Raw genomic sequence first — 21,086 nt, forward strand, 5'->3', positions numbered from 1 at the left:
GATTTAGTAATGTCAGCAAAATTTACAGAACAAGATTACTTGCAGGGTTCATCCAATTATGAAGAGCTTTACTGCTACAACCATTATGGTGATCACTATTTGCATAAAAGTGCTCAGCCTAGAAATGTTTTATCTTTTAACCAGTGGGAACACTGTCCTACTCCACCAAAAGGCAGTTCAAAAAAGTTTTCTGATAAATTCCAATACTTCTCAGGACTTAATAACAGTAACCCAAGAACGTTTTATTTTAAAATGTCAAATAGAACAGGAATGAAAACAATGTTGACAAATACTAAATTGATTTATTCAGAAAACTTTTATGACAAAATGTCTACATTAGGTTTCGAAATTTGGAAAAACACCATTGAAACAAAAACAATCTGGGGTTCCAAAGATTGGCAAGTACAAGGCCTAGAAGCACTGTTTAGGGCCTGCATGATCCCAGAACAAATTATTTTTTTGAATGACACAATTCAACAAACGACTTGTCTTGGCCTTGCTAGGATAAAAGACATGAACACACCGTCTATACCAAAACCCATGCCTGATAGTGACAGCACTACTGGTGTGGAGATAGACGTTTCTAATATTTTATACCAAAACAGAACACATACTGATTGGAAAAAGTGGTTTATCTGGCCAACAGACACGAATAACTGTCAAGATAGATTCCTGAACAAAACACAGGGGTTCAAAATGACCAGACCAGACCCTAGATATTCCCAGAGACAACATCCAGGGATAGTTACAACATACAGTGTAGGGAAACTATGCCTCGAGTTGTCGTAATTTGACGGTGATCGGGTTAGCCTTAAGCTTTGCAACACGTATTTCCCCTTAACTTGACTATGGTGTTCAGGAGCCATTTTGAACGCACTGGCGGCCATTTCATATATTTATTTATATATTATATTTATATTTGTGGGTATTTATAGAGCGCGACCTATCGCTCCGGAGGGAGCATCTTGGCGCTGAGCGTGTGTATGAGATTTAGTGGAACGTCTAGATAGCTGCCATCACGAAACTGTCAGATTGCTGATAAATCCATGTTTTCAGGTGTTTCCTGAATATACTTTCAGAATCGATAAGTCTTAGGTTTAGTGGCAAGCTGTTCCATGCGTGAATGCATGAATGTGTCGCTTCGTGGCTAGCATACCCTTTGTCCTTTCTTTGTACCATTGACCACTTGAATTTGCCCAGCAACCGGCTATTTTTAGTGTTGGTCAAGCACGCACATGCGCAGTTAAACCTTTTGTACTAGTGGACAATCATCACTTAGGAATGTCCCTCCAAACTGACCAGTGGTGTTGTAACTCCTCCCATGAGTTGGCTGTGTTCCAAAAATGACCATATATGTACATAAACTGAGAAAATGTGTTCCGCCTACTCTTTTATTGCTGTAAACTTGTATAAAAGACGTCTCGCACCGATGTTCGGTGTGATACTTCTTGCATTACCGAAGGGTGCTGTAGGAATGTACCACCACCCCATGGGGTCTTAATAAACTTGTCTTTTGCATTTTTCAGTTTCCGTGCCAACGTCTTTCTATGGTGTAGCGGGTTTGAAAGAATATGTAGGCCTGGAGAACCCAACACCACAAATTGGCGACCACTAAGGGACTCATCGGCGACTTGGATGCCCGAAGGAGAGGTCGTGACGAAGGATTGGAAACTCGCCATGGACGCGTACGCTGCCACTGAGTGACCCGAGTCTTGGCACCCACGGTGTTTTCTTCCTTTCCTTCTGATCTGACCTTCCAGGTGGCGCCGGTCCTCGACTGAGATCCTGCTCGATCGAGTTGTCGTACAGTGCCGGTTTGGCTGATTCGATTAAAGAACTTGGCAGTTGGAACCTGGATATCTGAGAATTTGGTAATCTTGTGATTGGTAAGATAGTCTACGGACGCTTACTGTGGCTCTTTGAATATGTTTTGAGTTAGCTAACACTTGGTTCTATGATTTGAATTATATGTGCAGTGCACTTCACATAGACGGGCATGTAGAGATATTTCTCTAAAAATTGTCTTTGTTTGAACGGCACACCTTGTGTAAAGTATATTAAGTGCTACTTTTGCGTATTGCGTTTTCGTGATACTTTAACATGCCTGTTTTAAGCACACTCCGAGGAATGTGTTGTCTTGGAAAAGGTACCAATTATCAATTAAATGAATCTCAGCCGGCTCCCCCAGAGGGGACCCCTAATCGTGAAATGTATATAAAATTTGGCATTCCCCCTATTCTATATAGTACATTGTGGCATAAGTACACAAAAACTGATCCCGAATTGCAATGGCCACTACATGGGTCGTTTGATTTACGAAAGGTTCAGTATGTGGAGCAATGTTTGTTTCAGCGCAGGTCTAGACAAGATATGTTTGATTGTGTACGTATGTGGGAGAAAGTGGTGCGTGAATTAATGAAGCGTGAAATAGCCTTGGCGGACAAAGAGCAGCGGAAGGCTGCTCGGGATAAGGCTTTACAGCTGGAGGAGAAAGAGTTGCAGGAAAAGAAAGAAATGGAGGCGCGGGAACGCAATTTGCAAGCGACTGGGCAATTCCCTATTCTACGTCCTCTTTATCCTGTCCTTACTAATGAAGTTGATGATTTTTCATTATTAGATCGTTGCCCGCCTCCGTATGTTTTACCTACGGCCCCAGATGAAGATTCGGATGGAGACGATCAAGGAGGTAGTCGCGTGAGGTTAAGTGCCGGTGTGACTGCGGAACTGCGCAGTTTTGCTCGTAAACTTAACTTGAATAAAATAACTCTGTCAGAAATTAATGATCAAATGAGTAAGTGGTCTGAACGAGAACGGTTGTATTTCTTGAGTCAGTTTGGAGATGAAGTTGTGGAACGGTTTCGGAAAAATTCAACTGATTTAGAGCCTAAGGATATATCAGTTAATCGTGAGAATATGCGTAAAGGTTTATTTGTTATTGCAGATGCGGATGGTTTTTTCCAACGGTTGGTCCAGCTACGGGATGAGGCGTCCAGATTACGGGAAGCAAGGAAAGCATCAGAGGCGTCTGCGCCGGGATCGACGGAGCAATCCAAAGAGTGTTCTATCTTTGGAGCAGATAAGAGTTCTACGGTTCATGTTATGCCTATGCGTGAAGCTGCACCTTTGTATGTCTCTCCTAAAGGGCAAGGTACAAGTGACGATAAATTGTCCGGCGATGCAAAGGGTTATTTTGTATATAATTGGGTTTATACACCTTGGAATAGAGCAGATGTTATGGCACTTAAAAATGCTCTGCCTGACCCCCGTAAGAATCCGGCAGCTTTCTATGAAGGAGTGGAAGGGGCTATTTCTTCGTGTGTTATGACGTTAGTTGATATTGACCTTTTCTTTGGGTTGATCTTGCCCCCTGATATGTGGAGGGCAATTCGTAAGTTCGATGATGGAGCGGTCTTGGGGGCGGATTGGAAAGCTTTAGCCCAAGCTGATTTAGACAGGGAGCCTGCATGTAAGCCGTGTCAATTAATCTTAGATCTCCCAACGGCTATTTAAAATAAATTAAAAACGCTCGTCCCCCCTAAAAAGATTTTTATTTTTATTTTTTATTTTTTTTTTTGTATCCTCATTTGCCTGGCCACCTCTTATTTAGCCTCCAACTGCCAACCACTCTATCCAGGTGCAGAGTTTCCTCTGCATCCTATGCTCTATTAGGTGGAATTCGGCAATAGATGGCCCGAAGAGTATCGTGGAAAAAGACTCCAAACTTGAAGTTTTATTCAGTTGAACTAGCCATTCTTAGCCGACTGGGGGGGGCCTAGTTCTTGGAGTTTCAAGGCATAATCATAGGACCGGGGAAGAAAAAAAAAAAAAAACCCCGGTTATTGTCTCCAACGAACCAGAACGTCCCAAAAGATACGGCTACGCTCGCCGCCTGATCTCCTCAAGTCAGTTTTAGAGGTTGCGTAGAGAGACGACAGCCAGTTTGCGTGGGTTGGTGCTGAGTTTTCAATCCAAACCTTGCATATCTCTCTTCTTGCAAGCAGTATGGCAAAGAACAGAAATGTCCTAGCGTGGCCCTTTATATTGTTGTCCCATCCAAATATGATCAAGGAAAGTGTGATGGAGATCGAAGTATTAAGAATGGAGTCTAGAGTTGCTTTAACTTCATTCCAAAATTGTAATATGTTGGGGCATTCTTTGAACATGTGGACGTCTGAGGCTGCGATATGGCCACATTTATTGCATTTCTTCCGAGGGATAAATTTAGAAAGTTTTAGCGGTGTAAAATATGCACGGTGAATTGTAAAAAAATGATTGCGTCTTAGCCATGCGGGTTTGACACATTTATATAATAGGGTACAGGAGTTCTGCCAGGTTTCGATGCTCTGGGCCCCCAGATCTGGGCCCCATAGTTGTTCCGGGAGGGTGAAATCTCCGTCTATCTCTTCTAGCAGGCACCAGTACCATTTCGAGACCTCTTTACCCCCTGCAGGTTGCTCTACCAATTTCTCTTCGGTGATACTATGCTTCCCTAATGGTGCCCCAGACCTGTTTGTTGCCTTAGCCCAACTATCTAATTGTAGATACTTAAACCTCGAGAGCTCTATCCCCCGCTGCTCCCGCAAATCCTCCCAGGGCCTCAGAGAGTCACCTGTCGACACATCTCCCCATGTTAGTATCCCTCCTGATCTCAACGGAATAGTAAGCCTATCATCCCAGCAGGAAGGGAGCCCTGGGGATTCCCAGATGGGCGCAAGGTTGGAGTAGTATGACAAACCCAGGTTCCTCCTTATATGTGACCATAGCTTCGCTTGGGACATAAGAGTTTTTAATTTAACTTTCTTGAAGTATTTCTGTTCTCCAAACTTGAACATGTAGCCGTTAGTTGGTAAGCCAGCACCAATCAGCATTGCCATGAACATGAGGCCTATTGATGTATTAGATGGTACTTTTAAGAGCATTCTCGAATGGGATAGTTGGAATGCCCACGCATAGTATTGTAGATCGGGTAGGGATAGGCCCCCCTTTTCCCTCCTCCTCCTCAGCTTTTTCCAGGATATTCTTGCTGACTTGTATCCCCAAACGAAGGAGTTAAGCTCTCTCTGGCATTTCTCTAGCGCTGTTTTGTCAAATGCAAGGGGGATCGTGTTAAATAAGAAGGTAAACTTGGGAAGAATTGACATCTTTAGCAGACTTACTCTGCCTAGGATAGTTAGTGGGAGATTAGACCAAGATTTTAAAGATTTTTTAATTTCCTTAAGAATTTTCTCAAGATTGACTTGGGCAATTTGTGCGATATCTTGCACTATCCGAATTCCCAAATATCTCATTGCGTTTGATGTATTTAACCGTAGGTCAGGTATGTTCCATGCCATAATATCTGTTTTAGAGGCGTTTATCTCATAGCCCGAGATACGGCCGAAATCTTCGGCTCTCTCGATGACTACTGGTAGAGCGATCTCCGGGTCTGAGGTAAAGACCAAGATGTCATCTGCGTACAAGGCTACTCGCTTTTCCCACTCCCCGAACCTAAAAGATGGAATAGAGTCTTCTCGTCTGAGAACTTCCGCAAACGGTTCTATATATAGGTTGAAGAGGAGGGGGGAAAGCGGGCAGCCCTGTCTTGTGCCTCTAGAGATCTTGAACGATTCAGACAGCTTGCCATTTATTAGAAGCCGTGCTGTTGGCGATTTATATATAAGTTTTATTGTTCGACAGAGTTTCTCCCCTAAGTTGACCTTTTTTAAAACGTCATTTAAATAGGGCCAGTTTACCCTGTCGAAAGCTTTAGCTGCGTCCAGGGTGAGGGTTGCCAGTGGGATAGAAAAAGCTGAGGCGATGTCAATTGCCCCCACTAGATCATATGTTAGGTCAGAAAGCTGATGCCCTTTAATGAATCCCTTTTGATCTTGATGGATTATTTCCCCCATTACTGATCCCAATCTAGCTGCTAAAATAGAGGCATATATTTTGTAGTCATTATTTAACAATGATATAGGGCGGTAAGACCCACATAGTGTTGGGTCTTTTCCAGGTTTTAAGATCAAGACTATAGTTGCCTCGCTCCATGATTGAGGTGGGTCGTTACCGTCCTTCAGAATACTGTTGAAAAGGGCCGTCAGAGTAGGGACAATTGTATCGGCCAAGGCTCTATACAGTTCTCCGGGGAGTCCGTCAGGACCTGTAGCTTTGCCATGTTTTAGTGCGGATACAGTCTTTTTAACCTCTGTCTCTGAGATGTCCAATTCCAATGCCTCACTTTGCGCTTGCGATAAATGTGGAAGAGATATCTTATCCAGCCATGACTTCCTTGCCTGTTGGTCATCTATAATATCATCCCTATATATTTCCGCAAAAAACTGCGTAAAGGCAGTACTAATTCCTACATCTGATGACCTGAGCTGATTTTCCCCCGCTGCCATGATCCCTCTTATGTGGTTTTTTGCTTGGTCTGCTTTGACCCTCCAGGCTAAAATCTTACCTGCGGTTTCTCCGAATTCAAAATTGGACAGTTTGCTCGCCTCCCATTTCTTTGAGACCCTTTCTTGTAGGATATCTTCTATCTGACTTTTGAGGTCTGACATATTTTTTTGATCTTGTAGTGAGCCAGTTGTGCCCCTAAGCCTTTGTTCAATTATCTCCAGCTCCTGTTCTAGGTTTTTGATTTTGGCTAGATAGTTTTTCCTCATAAAGGAAGCTCTGTTGGTGATGCAACCTCTCAGGTATGCCTTAAGAGTTTCCCATACTAAGGCAAGGGAGGTTGAGTGCAAATTGCTATCTAAAAACATCCTAGCTTCGGAGTTGAGGTATATCACTTCCTCCGGGACCAATAGAATAGTTCGATCAAATGCCCAGGAGGGATGTTTTTTGTGAGTTTGAAGTATTAAGGTGAAAGAGAGAGCTGAATGGTCGGATAAGTGAGAGGGTATATACTTAATACTGGCTATAGAGTTTTGGAGACAGTAGCTAAACAGGGCAAAATCTATTCGTGAAGTATGTTTATATTTTAGATTCCTATAAGATACCCCTGGTTTAGTGCCGGCTCTTTCTCTCCATAGATCTGCCAGACCCAGGTCCTCCATAATCCCTTTTAGAGTCTGTCTAGATTTTGAAGGGGGTTGACAACTATACCTGCTACTATTAGTGGTTTTATCAAGTTTTGGGTTCAAAATAACGTTAAAGTCCCCTGTCCAAATTATGGGGTCAGAGGTGGGTATTAAAGATTGATTGGACTATGCTAGCCTCTTTTGCAACAGAAGGCGGATGAGTCGGTGTCTGACTTCTTTTCACGTTTTGAAGAAGCATTTCATGATTACAGTGGGCAATTATTAACAGATGATACGGGTAGGCATTTGTTCGTTGATAAGTATGTAGCGAATCTCCTACCGGAGATTGCAAAACGATTAAAGACTAGTGAAAGTTCTTGGACCACGGCGACCCCTGCTTCTTTATTGACTATGGCTCAGTATTACGAGCGACAGGAAATAGAGGCTAAAGAAAGTACTGATAAGAAAGCGAAGGAATTGAAGACGAAAGTGATGTTGGCTCAGGTTTATGCTACACAGCCGAGAGGGAATGATAGAGGTAGGCATGGATCATATGGTACGTCTTCTGGTCGTACCAACATTGCTGAGGATCAATGTGCATATTGTAAAGAGTTTGGACATTAGGCCTCAGATTGTCCGGTGCTTCGTGAACAAAGTAATCAGCGTGGTCGAGGAGGTGGAAGGACACGGAATAGTTATTCGGGAGCGGGGGGTGGAGCAAGTGATCGCGGCAGGTTTGAAGCGAGGGGTCGGGGTCGGGCTGACGATAATACTTTTGATCGACGGAATCAGTATCAGATATCGGAAGGTGAGAATGTGGAGTCTCAGGATTATGTACATGCATAGGATTGCGTAGGATGGGGTGTGGAATCGGTTGAAGTACCAGTAGATCAAAGAGGTCCATATGTATCAGCGGGCGTTTTGGGTTCTACTGATCAGTTGCTGGTTGATACAGGAGCTACTCGTAGTGCTCTGTCTAAAAACTTGGTTCCAAGGGCTCACCTGTCTGGCGAAACGATTACCTCCATAGGGTTCGATGGAACACCCTCTCTTAGCCCATTGTCACAACCCCTTACATTTTACATTGACAGATTCTTTGGTCCATGCCCGTTTTTATTGTCACCGAATACTCCAGACAATATTATGGGAATAGATTTGCTCAAATACTTTCGAGCAACAATACACTGCGCTCCGGAAGGAGTGCGGGTTATTCTGAATGACAATTACCCAGATGTAGAGAGATTGTGCACTATGCAAGAAATTGAAGCGTTGGCCTCTCTCCCACAAACGCTATGGGCTACTTCAGACACGGATGTGGGACAGATGCTTATCCCCCCAATTCGAATAACTGTCAAGGAGGGAGTGCCTCTGCCTCGTGTACCGCAGTATAAAATCTCCAGGGAAGGTGAAGTTGCCCTAACTCATATTGTACACGATTTGATTATTGCAGGCGTTGTGGAGGAAGTTCCCTATAATGTTTGTAACAGTCCCATTCTTCCGATTTTAAAGAAAGATACTGATGACAAAATCTATCGATTTACTATTGATTTGAGGGAAATTAATAAGATAGTAGTGCCCCAGTACCCGGTGGTGTCTGATATTACCACCTTACTTACTCTGATTCCGCCCACTGCTACCACGTTCACCGTGATTGACCTCAAAAATGCCTTCTTTTCCATTCCCATCCATCCCGATAGCAGATATCTATTTGGCTTCACATTAAATAATAAATCGTATAGATTTTGTCGAGTTCCTCAAGGCTATACAGAAAGTCCTAGCATTTATAGCCAGGCTTTAAAGAGACAGCTTGATTCTTTTGATTTGCGGTCTGGAGTGGCCCTTATCCAGTATGTCGATGATATTCTACTTGCCGCAGATACGCATGAACAGTGTAAGGAGAGTACTCTTGCTTTGCTATCCTTTCTTGCTCAGAATAATCATAAGGTATCTAGGAAGAAACTCCAATATTGTAGACCAAAGGTGACCTACCTCGGTCATCTTTTGTCTAAGGAGGGGCGTGCATTAACATCTGATCGAATTCAAGCAATTTTAGATACACCAGTCCCCCGCACTCAGAGAGATGTGCGCGCTTTTATAGGCTTAACGTCTTTTTGTAGGCAGTGGATAATGGGGTTTTCACACATTATAAAACCTTTGTTAGCGTTAATGTCCAAAACTACACCAATGCCCCTTGAATGGACAGATGAATGCCAGAACGCGTTTGAACAATTGAGACAAGCCCTTTGCTCTGCACCAGTGTTAGGTACACCAGATTACACGAAGATTTTCACTTTGTATGTACACGAGAAGGATGGGTGCGCATTGTCAGTCCTAGTGCAGACACACGGGGATAAACAGAGACCTTGCGCGTATTTTTCGGCAATACTTGACCCTGTAGCACGAGGATTACCTGGGTGTTTTCAAGCAGTCGCAGCAACAGCAGTGGCCATACGGCAGAGTGAGGGAATAGTTTTGTCACATAAATTGCTGGTGTTAGTTCCCCATGCGGTAGATGCTCTGTTAAATCAAACAAAGACCCAGTACCTCACGAGTGTGCGTTTAACAGGATATGAGCTCACACTGTTGGTGCCACACATCACACTAAAGAGATGTGCTACCCTGAACCCTGCTACTTTATTGCCGTATCCAGTTGTTGAGGGCCAGGAGGAAGAACACTATGATTGTGTTTTCCTGACTGAAGAACAAACAAAGGGTCGTGTCGACTTACATGATACGCCACTTCCAGATGTGGATGGGGAACTGTAGGTTGATGGATCGTGTTTAAGGCTGCCAGATGGTACAACTTCCGCAGCATATGCGATCACGACACTTAAGACAGTGGTAGAAGCAGCACGAATACCACAGAAATCGGCCCAAGCAGCGGAACTGATAGCCTTAACAAGAGCATGTGAATTGAGTGCTGGCTTGTGTGTGAACATCTACACTGATAGCCGGTATGCCTTTGGAGTAGCGCATGATTTTGGCCTACTCTGGAGAGAGCGAGGGTTTTTGACTTCACACGGAGTGCACATCATGCACGGAGAACTAGTGCGTGATCTTTTGAATGCGCTGCTTTGTCCAAAGAAAGTGGCGATAATTAAATGCAGTGCACATAAGAAAGTGACAGACAAAGTAGGGCAAGGAAACGCCTTTGCAGATTGTATCGCGAGGGAAACTGCTATGCCACGAAACGCTTCGCCAATGTATGTAGTGAAATCGCAAGCGGAGCGATGGCATGATGCTAGAGAAGAAATACTAGACATCCAGAAATCAGCATCTGAAACAGAACTCGCAACCTGGGCAGTGGAGGGAGTTCTGGATGATGAAGGTTGTTGGAGAAGCAAAGATATGGAAAGATGGAAACTGCCTGCAGCTTACTTGCAGACAATGGTTCAAATGACACATGGATTGGCACATGTTGGAGCTCTCGCAATTACTAGATTGCTTACGCGAGTCTGGGAGCATCCTGAGATTGCCAATACGGCCAAAAGAGTAGTGCAGACCTGTCTGATATGCTTGCAGCACAATCCTGCTAAAGGGACGTATACTCCGAAAGGAGGGTTTGTTCCACCGACTGCACCATTCGAAGTGCTACAAATGGATTACATCCAGCTTGAGCGTTGCAATAACTTTAAGTATGTTCTAGTGGTGGTATGTGCTTTCAGTAAATGGATTGAGGCCTTCCCTACGAAGGATAATACAGCGCTGACAACAGCTAAGGTTTTGCTCAAGGAGTACTTCCCACGCTACGGTGTTTGTAAATTTTTGTGGAGCGATAATGGTCCTCATTTTGTTGGGAAAATTGTGGAATATGTGATGAAGGGATTGGGAATTCAGCAGAAATTCCATGCTGTATTCCATCCGCAGTCAGCAGGTCTCGTGGAAAGATATAATGCCACTCTGAAATTGAAGCTAGCAAAGATCGTGGCATCCACGTCTTTGAAATGGCCGGATGCTCTGCCTCTGGCATTGCTATCTATCAGATAAGTGCCCCATTCCCGAACTGGCCTCACACCTTATGAAGTGGTGTTTGGAAGGCCTATGAATATATGGGGAGTTCCTAAGCCTCGATTGTTACATGATGTGCCTTGTATAATGATGAACAATTATTTGGCACGATTAACAAATGATTTACTTTCTATTCATCAACAGGTTCGAGAAGCGCTCCCTGACAATTCCATTGGAGAGGCTCACAATCTTCGTACTGGCGACCATGTGATGGTCCGGACCCTTTAAGAGAACAAGCAGCTTGGAGCCGAGGTGGCGTGGCCCCGAGCAGGTGCTACTCGCGACTCGAACAGCTGTGCGAGTTACCAACAGAAAGCGTTGGGTGCATTCCACTCACTGCCGTCGTGTCTCTCCGGATCTGGTGAACCCAACTGTGCTGTCTGATTATCGAGACATCTTGGACGAGGAGAAGAGCCCAGCTGTTGCGTCTACTGAATCGGAGGGAGCCTTCCCGGACCACACCGTTTTGGGAAAAGAAAGATACAACCTACGACCAAGAAAAGCAGTTGTTTTGTGCGAGACTGGTTGAGTTACCGCTCCAGGTTTGTGAAACGGAAGCCGGGAATATCAAGGGGATCTGTTCTGCCAAGTGTAGCAACACCCGTCTTGAATCTCGGAGAAGAAACCAACGGCTACCTCGGAGCTCAGCACTCTTATTTATTTATTTATTTTTTTTTGCTCCTTTGAGACATTTTGAACTTTGAACTATGGCATCTTCTACAATGTGAAATAAGAGAATCCTTGGTGCAGTACTTTTCGTTATGACAATTGTGGTGATAGCTGTGATAGCTTGGGTAGTAGAACTCCTGGTGCCGGCAAGAGAACATTTATTGCCAACTACCCCAATTCCATCTGAACATTTTCATTTTACTCTGCCTTATCATGAAGAACGACACAGACAAACTTATTTGAATAATAGTTTTATCCAGATTTTGCATCACACCCATAACATGACAAATACATCGGACTGTTGGGTATGTGGGATGTTGCCTGAACATCAAAAGAAAGGAGGCACTCCGCTTATCCCACTCCCATTTTCTCATAATGGTTCTTGCAATGCTTGGTATACTCTTTTGTTCACTCTGCGATGGCCGACAAAATGTGGACTACTTTTCCGACTCAACAAGGTCTGCTTTAATGACCGAGATGGTTATCCACAAGCTGAAGGAACTAAATTTGAATGGGAAGAATATAGGCCTGACAATGTATCCTCGCCCCGAATTTATAGCAATCAACGGAATATAAATATGTCTAATCTGCACGTAATTACTGTTATTGACACGAAAGCTGACTTATGTGTTCGTAATAAAGGTACAATCCCAGTAGGAAGAAGTGAATGTAACACCACTCTCACCTTTGACACTCCAAATGGCATTACATTTGTGGACTCACGAAACACGTACTTTATTTGTGGAAATAAAGGTTATCACCGTCTCCCTATAGGATGGTTAGGAACATGCTATATATCCTTTGTATTACCCCCTGTGTTTATTGCCCCACCTATGTATCATAATGACTTTATTCTGTACCATGACTTTATATTGAATAGAGTGAAGAGAGCATTAGCTCTCGATGACATTGATCAAACTGATACTTCTCTGCAACAGTATGTTGATTTTAATTTAGGCCTCTTTGCATTTGTTGGGGCTGCTTTAAACAGCCGAAAAATAAGACGACTGACACGTGTTGTAGAAGCTGTTGCTAATGAGACAGTTTTTGCTTTAGGGAACTTAATTGAGGAACTTCAGATTACTAGAATTGTAACGCTCCAGAACCGCATGGTTCTAGATGTAGTGTTAGCTGACCGTGGGGGTGCATGTCGCATTATCGGAAGTAGTTGCTGTGTATACGTGCCTGATAATTCACCTTCTGTATATGATGCAATATCTAAATTACACAAGATAGCTGCTGAGATACATCCTGATAATGGTACTTGGACACTTTCGGGGTGGTTTTGGACGTTACTTAGTACTTGGGGTTGGAAGTTAATAATTGGGATATTATTCTTCCTATGTCTCTGCATCCAATGTGGCCCTATGTTATGTTCCATGAGTCTTTCTGCTTGTATTCCATCCAAACGAGCTATTGTAAAAAATGAACAAATGATTCATAGAGAAGTAGCGAAAATTATGTCTATTGATATTGAGGATGAATACCCTGATTATGTCCACTATGAGGTAGCTTCAGCTGAACGCTAAAAGGGTCGTCTGTCGTAATTTGACGGTGATCGGGTTAGCGTTAAGCTTTGCTACACGTATTTCCCCTTAACTTGACTATGGTGTTCAGGAGCCATTTTGAACGCACTGGCGGCCATTTCATATGAATGCGTCGCCTCGTGGCTAGCATACCCTTTGTCCTTTCTTTGTACCATTGACCACTTGAATTTGCCCAGCAACAGGCTATCAAGCACGCACATGCGCAGTTAAACCTTTTGTACTAGTGGACAGTCATCACTTAGGAATGTCCCTCCAAACTGACCAGTGGTGTTGTAACTCCTCCCATGAGTTGGCTGTGTTCCAAAAATGACCATATATGTACATAAACTGAGCAAATGTGTTCCGCCTACTCTTTTATTGCTGTAAAATTGTATAAAAGACGTCTCGCACCGATGTTCGGTGTGATACTTCTTGCATTACCGAAGGGTGCTGTAGGAATGTACCACCACCCCATGGGGTCTTAATAAACTTGTCTTTTGCATTTTTCAGTTTCCGTGCCAACGTCTTTCTATGGTGTAGCGGGTATGAAAGAATATGTAGGCCTGGAGAACCCAACACCACAGAGTGGCTACAGAAATCCACACTGGCTGAAATTAGGCAACACTTGACTTTACTTAAAGACGGTGCTGTCTTGCGTGATTTCTTAATGGGACCACGCAAACAGCATCAAAAACGTTTCATAGCGGCCAGTATATACGCTGCATACAACGAAGCATGGAAAGTAATGCAAATTGAGACAGCAAAAAAAATATGAGAAATTGATCGTATTAATTTGGAAAAATCACTTTCTGTTGTGGACAATGGGTTAACGACTCTGTCTTCCAGAATATATTCACTGGACAGTATTGTATCGTCTGCCTTTGATATAATAGAGCAGGACTTACTAATGCTACAACATGGTCAGTCTCAATTACGTTCTATTGTACAGCTCGGATGGACGTTGCAAAATCTGCGTTCAGGCTAAGTACCATGGCGTTTAATCAACACAACGTCATTATTCGGTCTCTTTAACCTTACTGATAAACAAATCAGTTTGGCACAAAAAGGAGCGGATTATACAATCCTGAGCATTGAAAAACTCGAGAGATTACCATTGACAATGTCAGAAAGACCTGTCATTGAACGGATAATACATGGAACGATTACAATTCTGATAACAACTTTCCAGTTTACTGTCAAGAGTATATACCAGCAGGCCAGTATGAAAGACTGGGTAAAGAATACATCAACTCAACCTGGGATTTACCTTATACACACAGATGTTATAGTGAAGGAAACAGAGAGGTATTTCTTAGTGGTAAAAATTGTAAAAAATCACTAAGCGGTACACTTCTGTGTCAAGGAATTAATTTACATGGAGCCTGCGAAGGGTCTTCAAATAACCTTTCATGTCACCTGCATGGCAAGCCTGCAAAACAGATAGAGCCATTTTTTAGACCACTTTCTAATGGTAGTTACATTTTAATAAGTGACCACAGCTGTTGTGGCATGCTGCCAGGAAAAGCCTATCTGACAACTGTAACTTCCAGGGCCTAACTTCCAGGGCTGTATGCAAGTATTGTATCCACACAGCAATCCAGATATGGGGGCTGCGTTATGTCCTCGGTTGAATATCTCTTCTATTCAAATTGTTACTTTAAGCAGAATGAAGTCTATTCTTTTACAAACAACTGTGCTTCTAACGTCATCAAAAGAAACATATGAACTGCAAGTTGCAAGGACAACAGCAGAGATACATACCCTTTTATCAAAAAATTGCCCCATACATTTCGTAGAAGTATTAAGCCAAATCTTAAACAAGTCTGATACCTGTGGCATCGCACATGTATTTAAGACAATTTTTTCGGGACTGTTAACACCATTTGAAACAGTTCTGGGCATCTTCCCGAATTTTGTCCATTCTGTCTTTGGCGGCCTACCCTTAATCTTGGGACTCGTGGCAGGAATTTTATTTTTGCTTCTTCTGCACCGATATGGCAAGCCAATCCACAGGCAAGACTCTAGCAATGATGGAAGAAACGATCCTAGCAATACGATACCGAGACCGCATCACTAAGGTCCTCGGATTGGCCTGGCTAAGAGATCTAAGTACAACCTGGTTTCTCTCATAGACTGATCTGGCAAGATTGCATCATACCTGTGCTTCGATGTCTGCTATGGGGAGAAGAATGCGTGTGGGACATCTGTCTTACACTACAATCAGCAGTACCAATGGATACCAATACTTTGCTAGGTCCAGTAACAACTCATGCATCGTGTTGTCCCCAGCGGCTACCGATTCTGATGTCGGCATTCGTTGAGACTTCACCACTACGAGTATGTGGCGGTGAGGTAAGAGAGGAAAGCAGCAACGGACAGGTACAGCCTTCTGTGAGCATTGCTGATCCAACCATCGATGATAGTCACGCAGAGAACTGCACAGTTGCAGCATTTTCATACTTGGTCGAACTTTTACCTGATGTGGTAGACCAATTTTTTGCGGGTATGTCTGAGATAATGTTCTCTCCCGTCAACGAGAATAACTCTTAATAAAAACAATGAGCAGACAGCGTTCCCTGAACTCTGAATTCGCCCTTCAGTTTTTGATAAACAGAGCTACAAAAAATATTTGGAAATTTTCCCCTGAAAGCGAAATTATTCTTGCCAATATTTTCAAAATATTTACTTTTTTTGGCACATGGTACTCTGCTTAAAGTAGAACTATTCTTAGAGAACAGAGCTTCTATTTTAGGATACTAGAGACAATATTTTACCTCAGCCTCTAGCACATATACAGAAATTTGTATAAATATGTGATGAAATGGTCTTGACCTTCTTTTCTGTATTCAGAGCCATTTCATGTGTAATTTTTGCAATTCGTTCAGCTGATATATATATATGCATTTCTCTGAATGATAACACTGCTTGAAAAGCGTACAGTACAAATACTCATTTCCGTGTATTTACCGTATACCATTTCAAATGCGAAATATGTATTTTGGGGTGGTTCGGAAAAAAACACATGCACCTTTGAATGTTTAATATTGCTTAGTTTTAGTAATGATGGACATCAATTCGTGGAGTGGGTGTTGTGTTCTTATCTAGGACCCTAATTCGATATTCCCGATTTATGCCCTTGTGAGGTTATAATCAATAAATGTCCTGACAAAGGCATAAGAATCAGATACATATTCAGTAATAGCCCATGCAATCCAAAACACAGCACGGCTACTCCCATCGACTCCTAGAAAGCACAACGCGTTCTTTAAACAAACCAAACCTCCAGCAGCCCGGGAAAACCCCCCTGCTTTTGCTTTGATTTGAACAAGAACTCCTGAAGTCCTGCAAGAACTGTTAGTTCTTGGTGACGTCTTATGTCCAACCTTACGTCAAACCCGGCACCTTTCAGGTATAAAATACCAACAGTTGCCTTAAGCAAACACACGGTGGTTTGGAGCAGAGCGGCCATCTACTTGCCCGAGAGCCCAGCTGATTCGAGTGCCTGCGGAAGCCGCCCCTCCTGTTTGACGCACTGAGAGAGACGCTGTCTTTTTCTCCAGCCGAGAAAATCCAGCTCTGGTGTTTCCAGCCTACCCTTGCGGGTTGCTGGAATATCGAGTCCTGAGGAAAGAGATACCAGACCTCCCACATTCTATTACCAAGGTACGGAGCTGACTAAACCCTTAGGAGAATTCTTGATGCAGATTCTTGGTAAAATTATCTTAACCAACTTAACTTAACATCGCTACTTTCTTGTCCCTTCCCATGTATTAGGCTTAGGTCAGGTACACCGGGGTAGGCGTAGTTAGAAGCACCAGTTGAGCCTTTTAGTCAATGTATTTATGTATGTAAATATTTTATCCATTTTAAAGTATCATATGGCTAAGAAACCGTATCAATGCTTTTACAGTATTATTTCATAATACTACTTTTACTGTACGCACTCTACTTTACTTTAAGTATTGCTATTGTGGCAATGCATTTCTTTTGCATGAGAAAGAAGACTGCTCAATAAATAACACCTTTTTATTGAAAACGCCCGTCTCTCTATTTCTCTGCACTCTGGTGAAACTAAGTATGCACTGCTGACTAAGTGAAATATCTGTCTATTGTTTTCACACGACTCTAGAGATATACTCTTATTCTGAGGGAGCAAAGTTGTCATATTTATGCGGTTGTCGGAAACTGAATCCCTTCTTGTCTGAGCCAGGGAAGGTTATCCATCCCTATTCATTCAAGAAAGTTTCCAGTGACCTCTGAGCTAGTTGGCGCAAACCTAAATTAAGTTTAACATAGCGAGTAGAGACCTAGATGACCTCAGTCCTACGTCTACACTGCTGTTTATGTTATTCCAATGCACAGAGCCTATTGGGAAAATAGGAACTACACTACACAGTATGTATCTCAGGACTCTTAATTTTCAAATTGTGTTCATGCTGTGCAATTTAGATGCGGGTGTGCTGTTGAAATGCAAAAGCAACTGTCTCTCTAGCAAGTAGTAATCATTTCAGTGAATTTTCATTAGTACATTCTGAGTCCCACCTTCACTCTCTACACAACTTGAACACCAGTTCATTGTGCTAAACCCAGAAATTCCATCCCTAGAAACAAAATATAAACTCTTTCAACAGTTCTACAGTCCTGAAAACCATGAAACAACACTCACAGTAAGACCCCCTTTGACTGTAGTAATTATTTTACTAAATTGCAAGGGATAGTGTTATGTGTCTAAGATCACAGTGTGAGTCTGTTTTCATTTAAGAGGAAGGTGGCAGATTAATTTGCGTAGTTAGTGTGTTTAAAAGTATGAGAATATATGTACTTATAAAATTGATAAAGGTAGTTTTTTATTATCTATTAGTGAAAACGATATAATTAAGTGTTTATATTTTTTGCAAGGATCAGCAACATTATCATATTGGTGCAATGGAAGAGCATCAAGAGAACGTTGCTTTGAATTTTGAGATCTCATGCGAATTATTAGAGGATGTCAAAGATGGACCTTTTCCAGAGGAAATTGATACTGAAAATGAAGATTTCTTTGATGAGAGTTTGGACAGTGTTTTTGTGCAAGCGGTAGAAGATTTTGAATTTGAAGATGTAAATTTTGTATTTGATGAAAATGAAATACCGGACGAAGTCATGTTGGAAGTTTTATTGCAATACGAAATGTCTGATGAATAAATTTATAATTACAAATTATTCGAGTGAGTCTTTTTGTAGTATTGTAATAATTTGGATAGTTGATGTATTTAATAAAAATGAGAATATATGTTCTGATGAAGTGTGTTAGGGTTTACGGTCAGAAATATTAATCCCACTATGACCCCCTACACTGCCTGAAAACCACTGTACTGTTTTTAACACTGAAATATTATTCTCAGCAAATAATTCTATAATGTTGAAACAGCAATGCACTGCCATAAAGTCAGAAACAGCATTCACTACATGATTTCCTACTCTGTTTAGAGACTGTTGCTATGCCTTAATTTTACTTATAAAGTGAACCAGTGTTTACATTATTTAGTGGTTATAATTTCTATGTAGTATGTTAGTAGTGGTCTAGAATATTTTTTTTCTTTCTTCACAACAGATTGTCATTTTCTACAGAAAGAAACATCAACATGTCGAACAAGAATGAAAAAAGAAAAAAATATAAACAGACTTACTTTTCGAAGAAAAAACAATTAGAAGATTTACGTAATCAACAAAGTACGGACAAAAAGAAGAGTGCTCCTGGTAAGACAACCAAGGATTTCATAAAGAAATTAACTCAAAGAAAAAAAAGTTTAGAAAATGTGGAAAAGGAAAAACACTTGTCAGTATCTACAAGGAGAAATCAGAGAAAAAAGAAAAATGTTTCCCAACTATATGATGATCAAATTGTCTATAGTTATAGACGTAGTAATCAGTTTGAGCAAATCAGCATGCACATGTTTTATAACAGAGTTGTTTCAAATTTATTAAAAAATGTAATGATTTCTAAAAGGAAAACAGCTTTTTCTAAGAAAAAAAATATATTGAGAGTATTGTTGAACGCGCGTTTGACACAAAAAAGAAGTTGTTTGTTTTAGTAATTAATAGAATAAATACACTCAATAAGGCAATCAATGTCTCAAAAGCTAAGAGTAAATGGAAAAGAGTAATAAATAGAAGTGATTTTTGTAATGTTTTTTCTGGAAAATGGAAGCATAGTTCAAGTTGTGAGCCATTTTTTAATGAAGAGAGATACTTTCATAATAATAATTTGTTGCATGCAGTTGACACCAGTGGTCGAGCATATGAGGTGAAGGACGGTTGTTCTATTGAAAAAGAGAAAATTGTGCCTAGAAATGCAGAAGAGGTGATAGCTGATGAAGTTTTAGGGAGACGTCCTAAGGCTCCAGTGTACACTTGGAATTGTAGTAGTATTTGTAGTGTCCGACAGGATTCAATTGATTTTTTTTGCAATTTCTTACGTAAGTATACTAAGAAAAGTCAGAAACAAAAGATTAAAATGTTGCAAGAATTAGACCCTTGCAGAGTGAGAGAAAAAACAGGTCTGCAAGGGCATTCTCTGGCTTGTCTTTCTAAAAAAGTATGCCAGAGTGTTTTTCACCATTTCAGGATGTTAGCAGTGCATCATACCGAAGTGAGGGAATTAGTGAGAAGGTTGTATTATGCAAAAACTCCAGCACTTAAGCTCAAACAGTTAAATAGTGCTCTTTTGCATGGATCTGAATTAGATGTTAAGAACATCTGTGAAGAAATTGAGGTTTGTTACTTTGGTCCAGAAGAAGACAGTGCAGAAACTGATACAGTAATAGAAGGAAATATGGTAGAAAATGTATAGAATTTTAATACTGAAAATTTTGAACAAGAAATAACAAAGTTTAAGGTTATTTCAGGTGAAAAGCCGAACTTTTCTTGTGTGTGTTGTCGACGCACTCATTACAAAAATCAAACCAGGTTAGTTGTAAGCATGGGCGGAAAATCCGTTCCGCTCGCGGATTTTGCGGATTTTCGGTAAATTCGCAATCCGCGAGATTCGCGAATTTCCCGCAAAATCCGCAAATCCGCGAGCAGCGGATTTTATGGCTTGCTCGCACTGTTCGCGTGAGTTCGCGGCTTCCCAGTTCAACTTCGCGCCCCGCGAATAAGCGCTAAATTGCAGAAATACGATTTTAGCAAAACTGAAACTACTTACCAGGTTCAAAAGTTCAAGCTCATCATTAGTAGCCATTTCTTGTAGTGCTTCCTGAGGGGCCCCTCCAGAGTTCAGTTGCCTACTTGCAACTATTATGTGACCCTGCTCTGACCCTCAGAATAGTTACACAAAGGTCCTGAATTACAGCTAAGGTAGACAAGCAGGAGCCAGGCTGGAAGTTCAAATCCAGTGACACATTAATCAGCCCCTAATTCATTATTGTCAGTTGGGGCAGGGCAGGTGTTGTAACTAATTTTGCAACAATGAAAGCACTTAGCAAGTGCAAAAGATCACTAATCAGGAAGCACTAAGGAAGCAGGTGCCAGCTAAAAAAATATTCTGTGACACATTAATCAGCCCCAAATTAATTCAGGTCACTTGAGGCAGGGAAGGTGTGCTTTGCTTTGCCGAAAATAATGTACACTGGACAACCAGAGGGTGCAGTGTTGAAACAGAGGGTGGCATGGGTGGGCCAGAGGGTGGCATGAGTAGTCAGAGAGTGGCAGGGGTGACAGAGAGTGGCAGTGATGAAGAAGAGTGTCCCAAACAGGCTGGACACGTAGAAACAACAAGTTCGCAAAACTTGCGACCCGACAGGTAAGTTCGCGTTTGCGAAATTGTACAAAACCCTCGCGAACTGGCAGAAACCCGCGCGAACACACAAAAAAAAATCCGCAAATTCGCAAGAATTCG

The sequence above is a fragment of the Lissotriton vulgaris genome, chromosome 6, assembly GCF_964263255.1.
Source record: "Lissotriton vulgaris chromosome 6, aLisVul1.2, whole genome shotgun sequence".
Lineage (NCBI taxonomy): Eukaryota > Metazoa > Chordata > Amphibia > Caudata > Salamandridae > Lissotriton > Lissotriton vulgaris.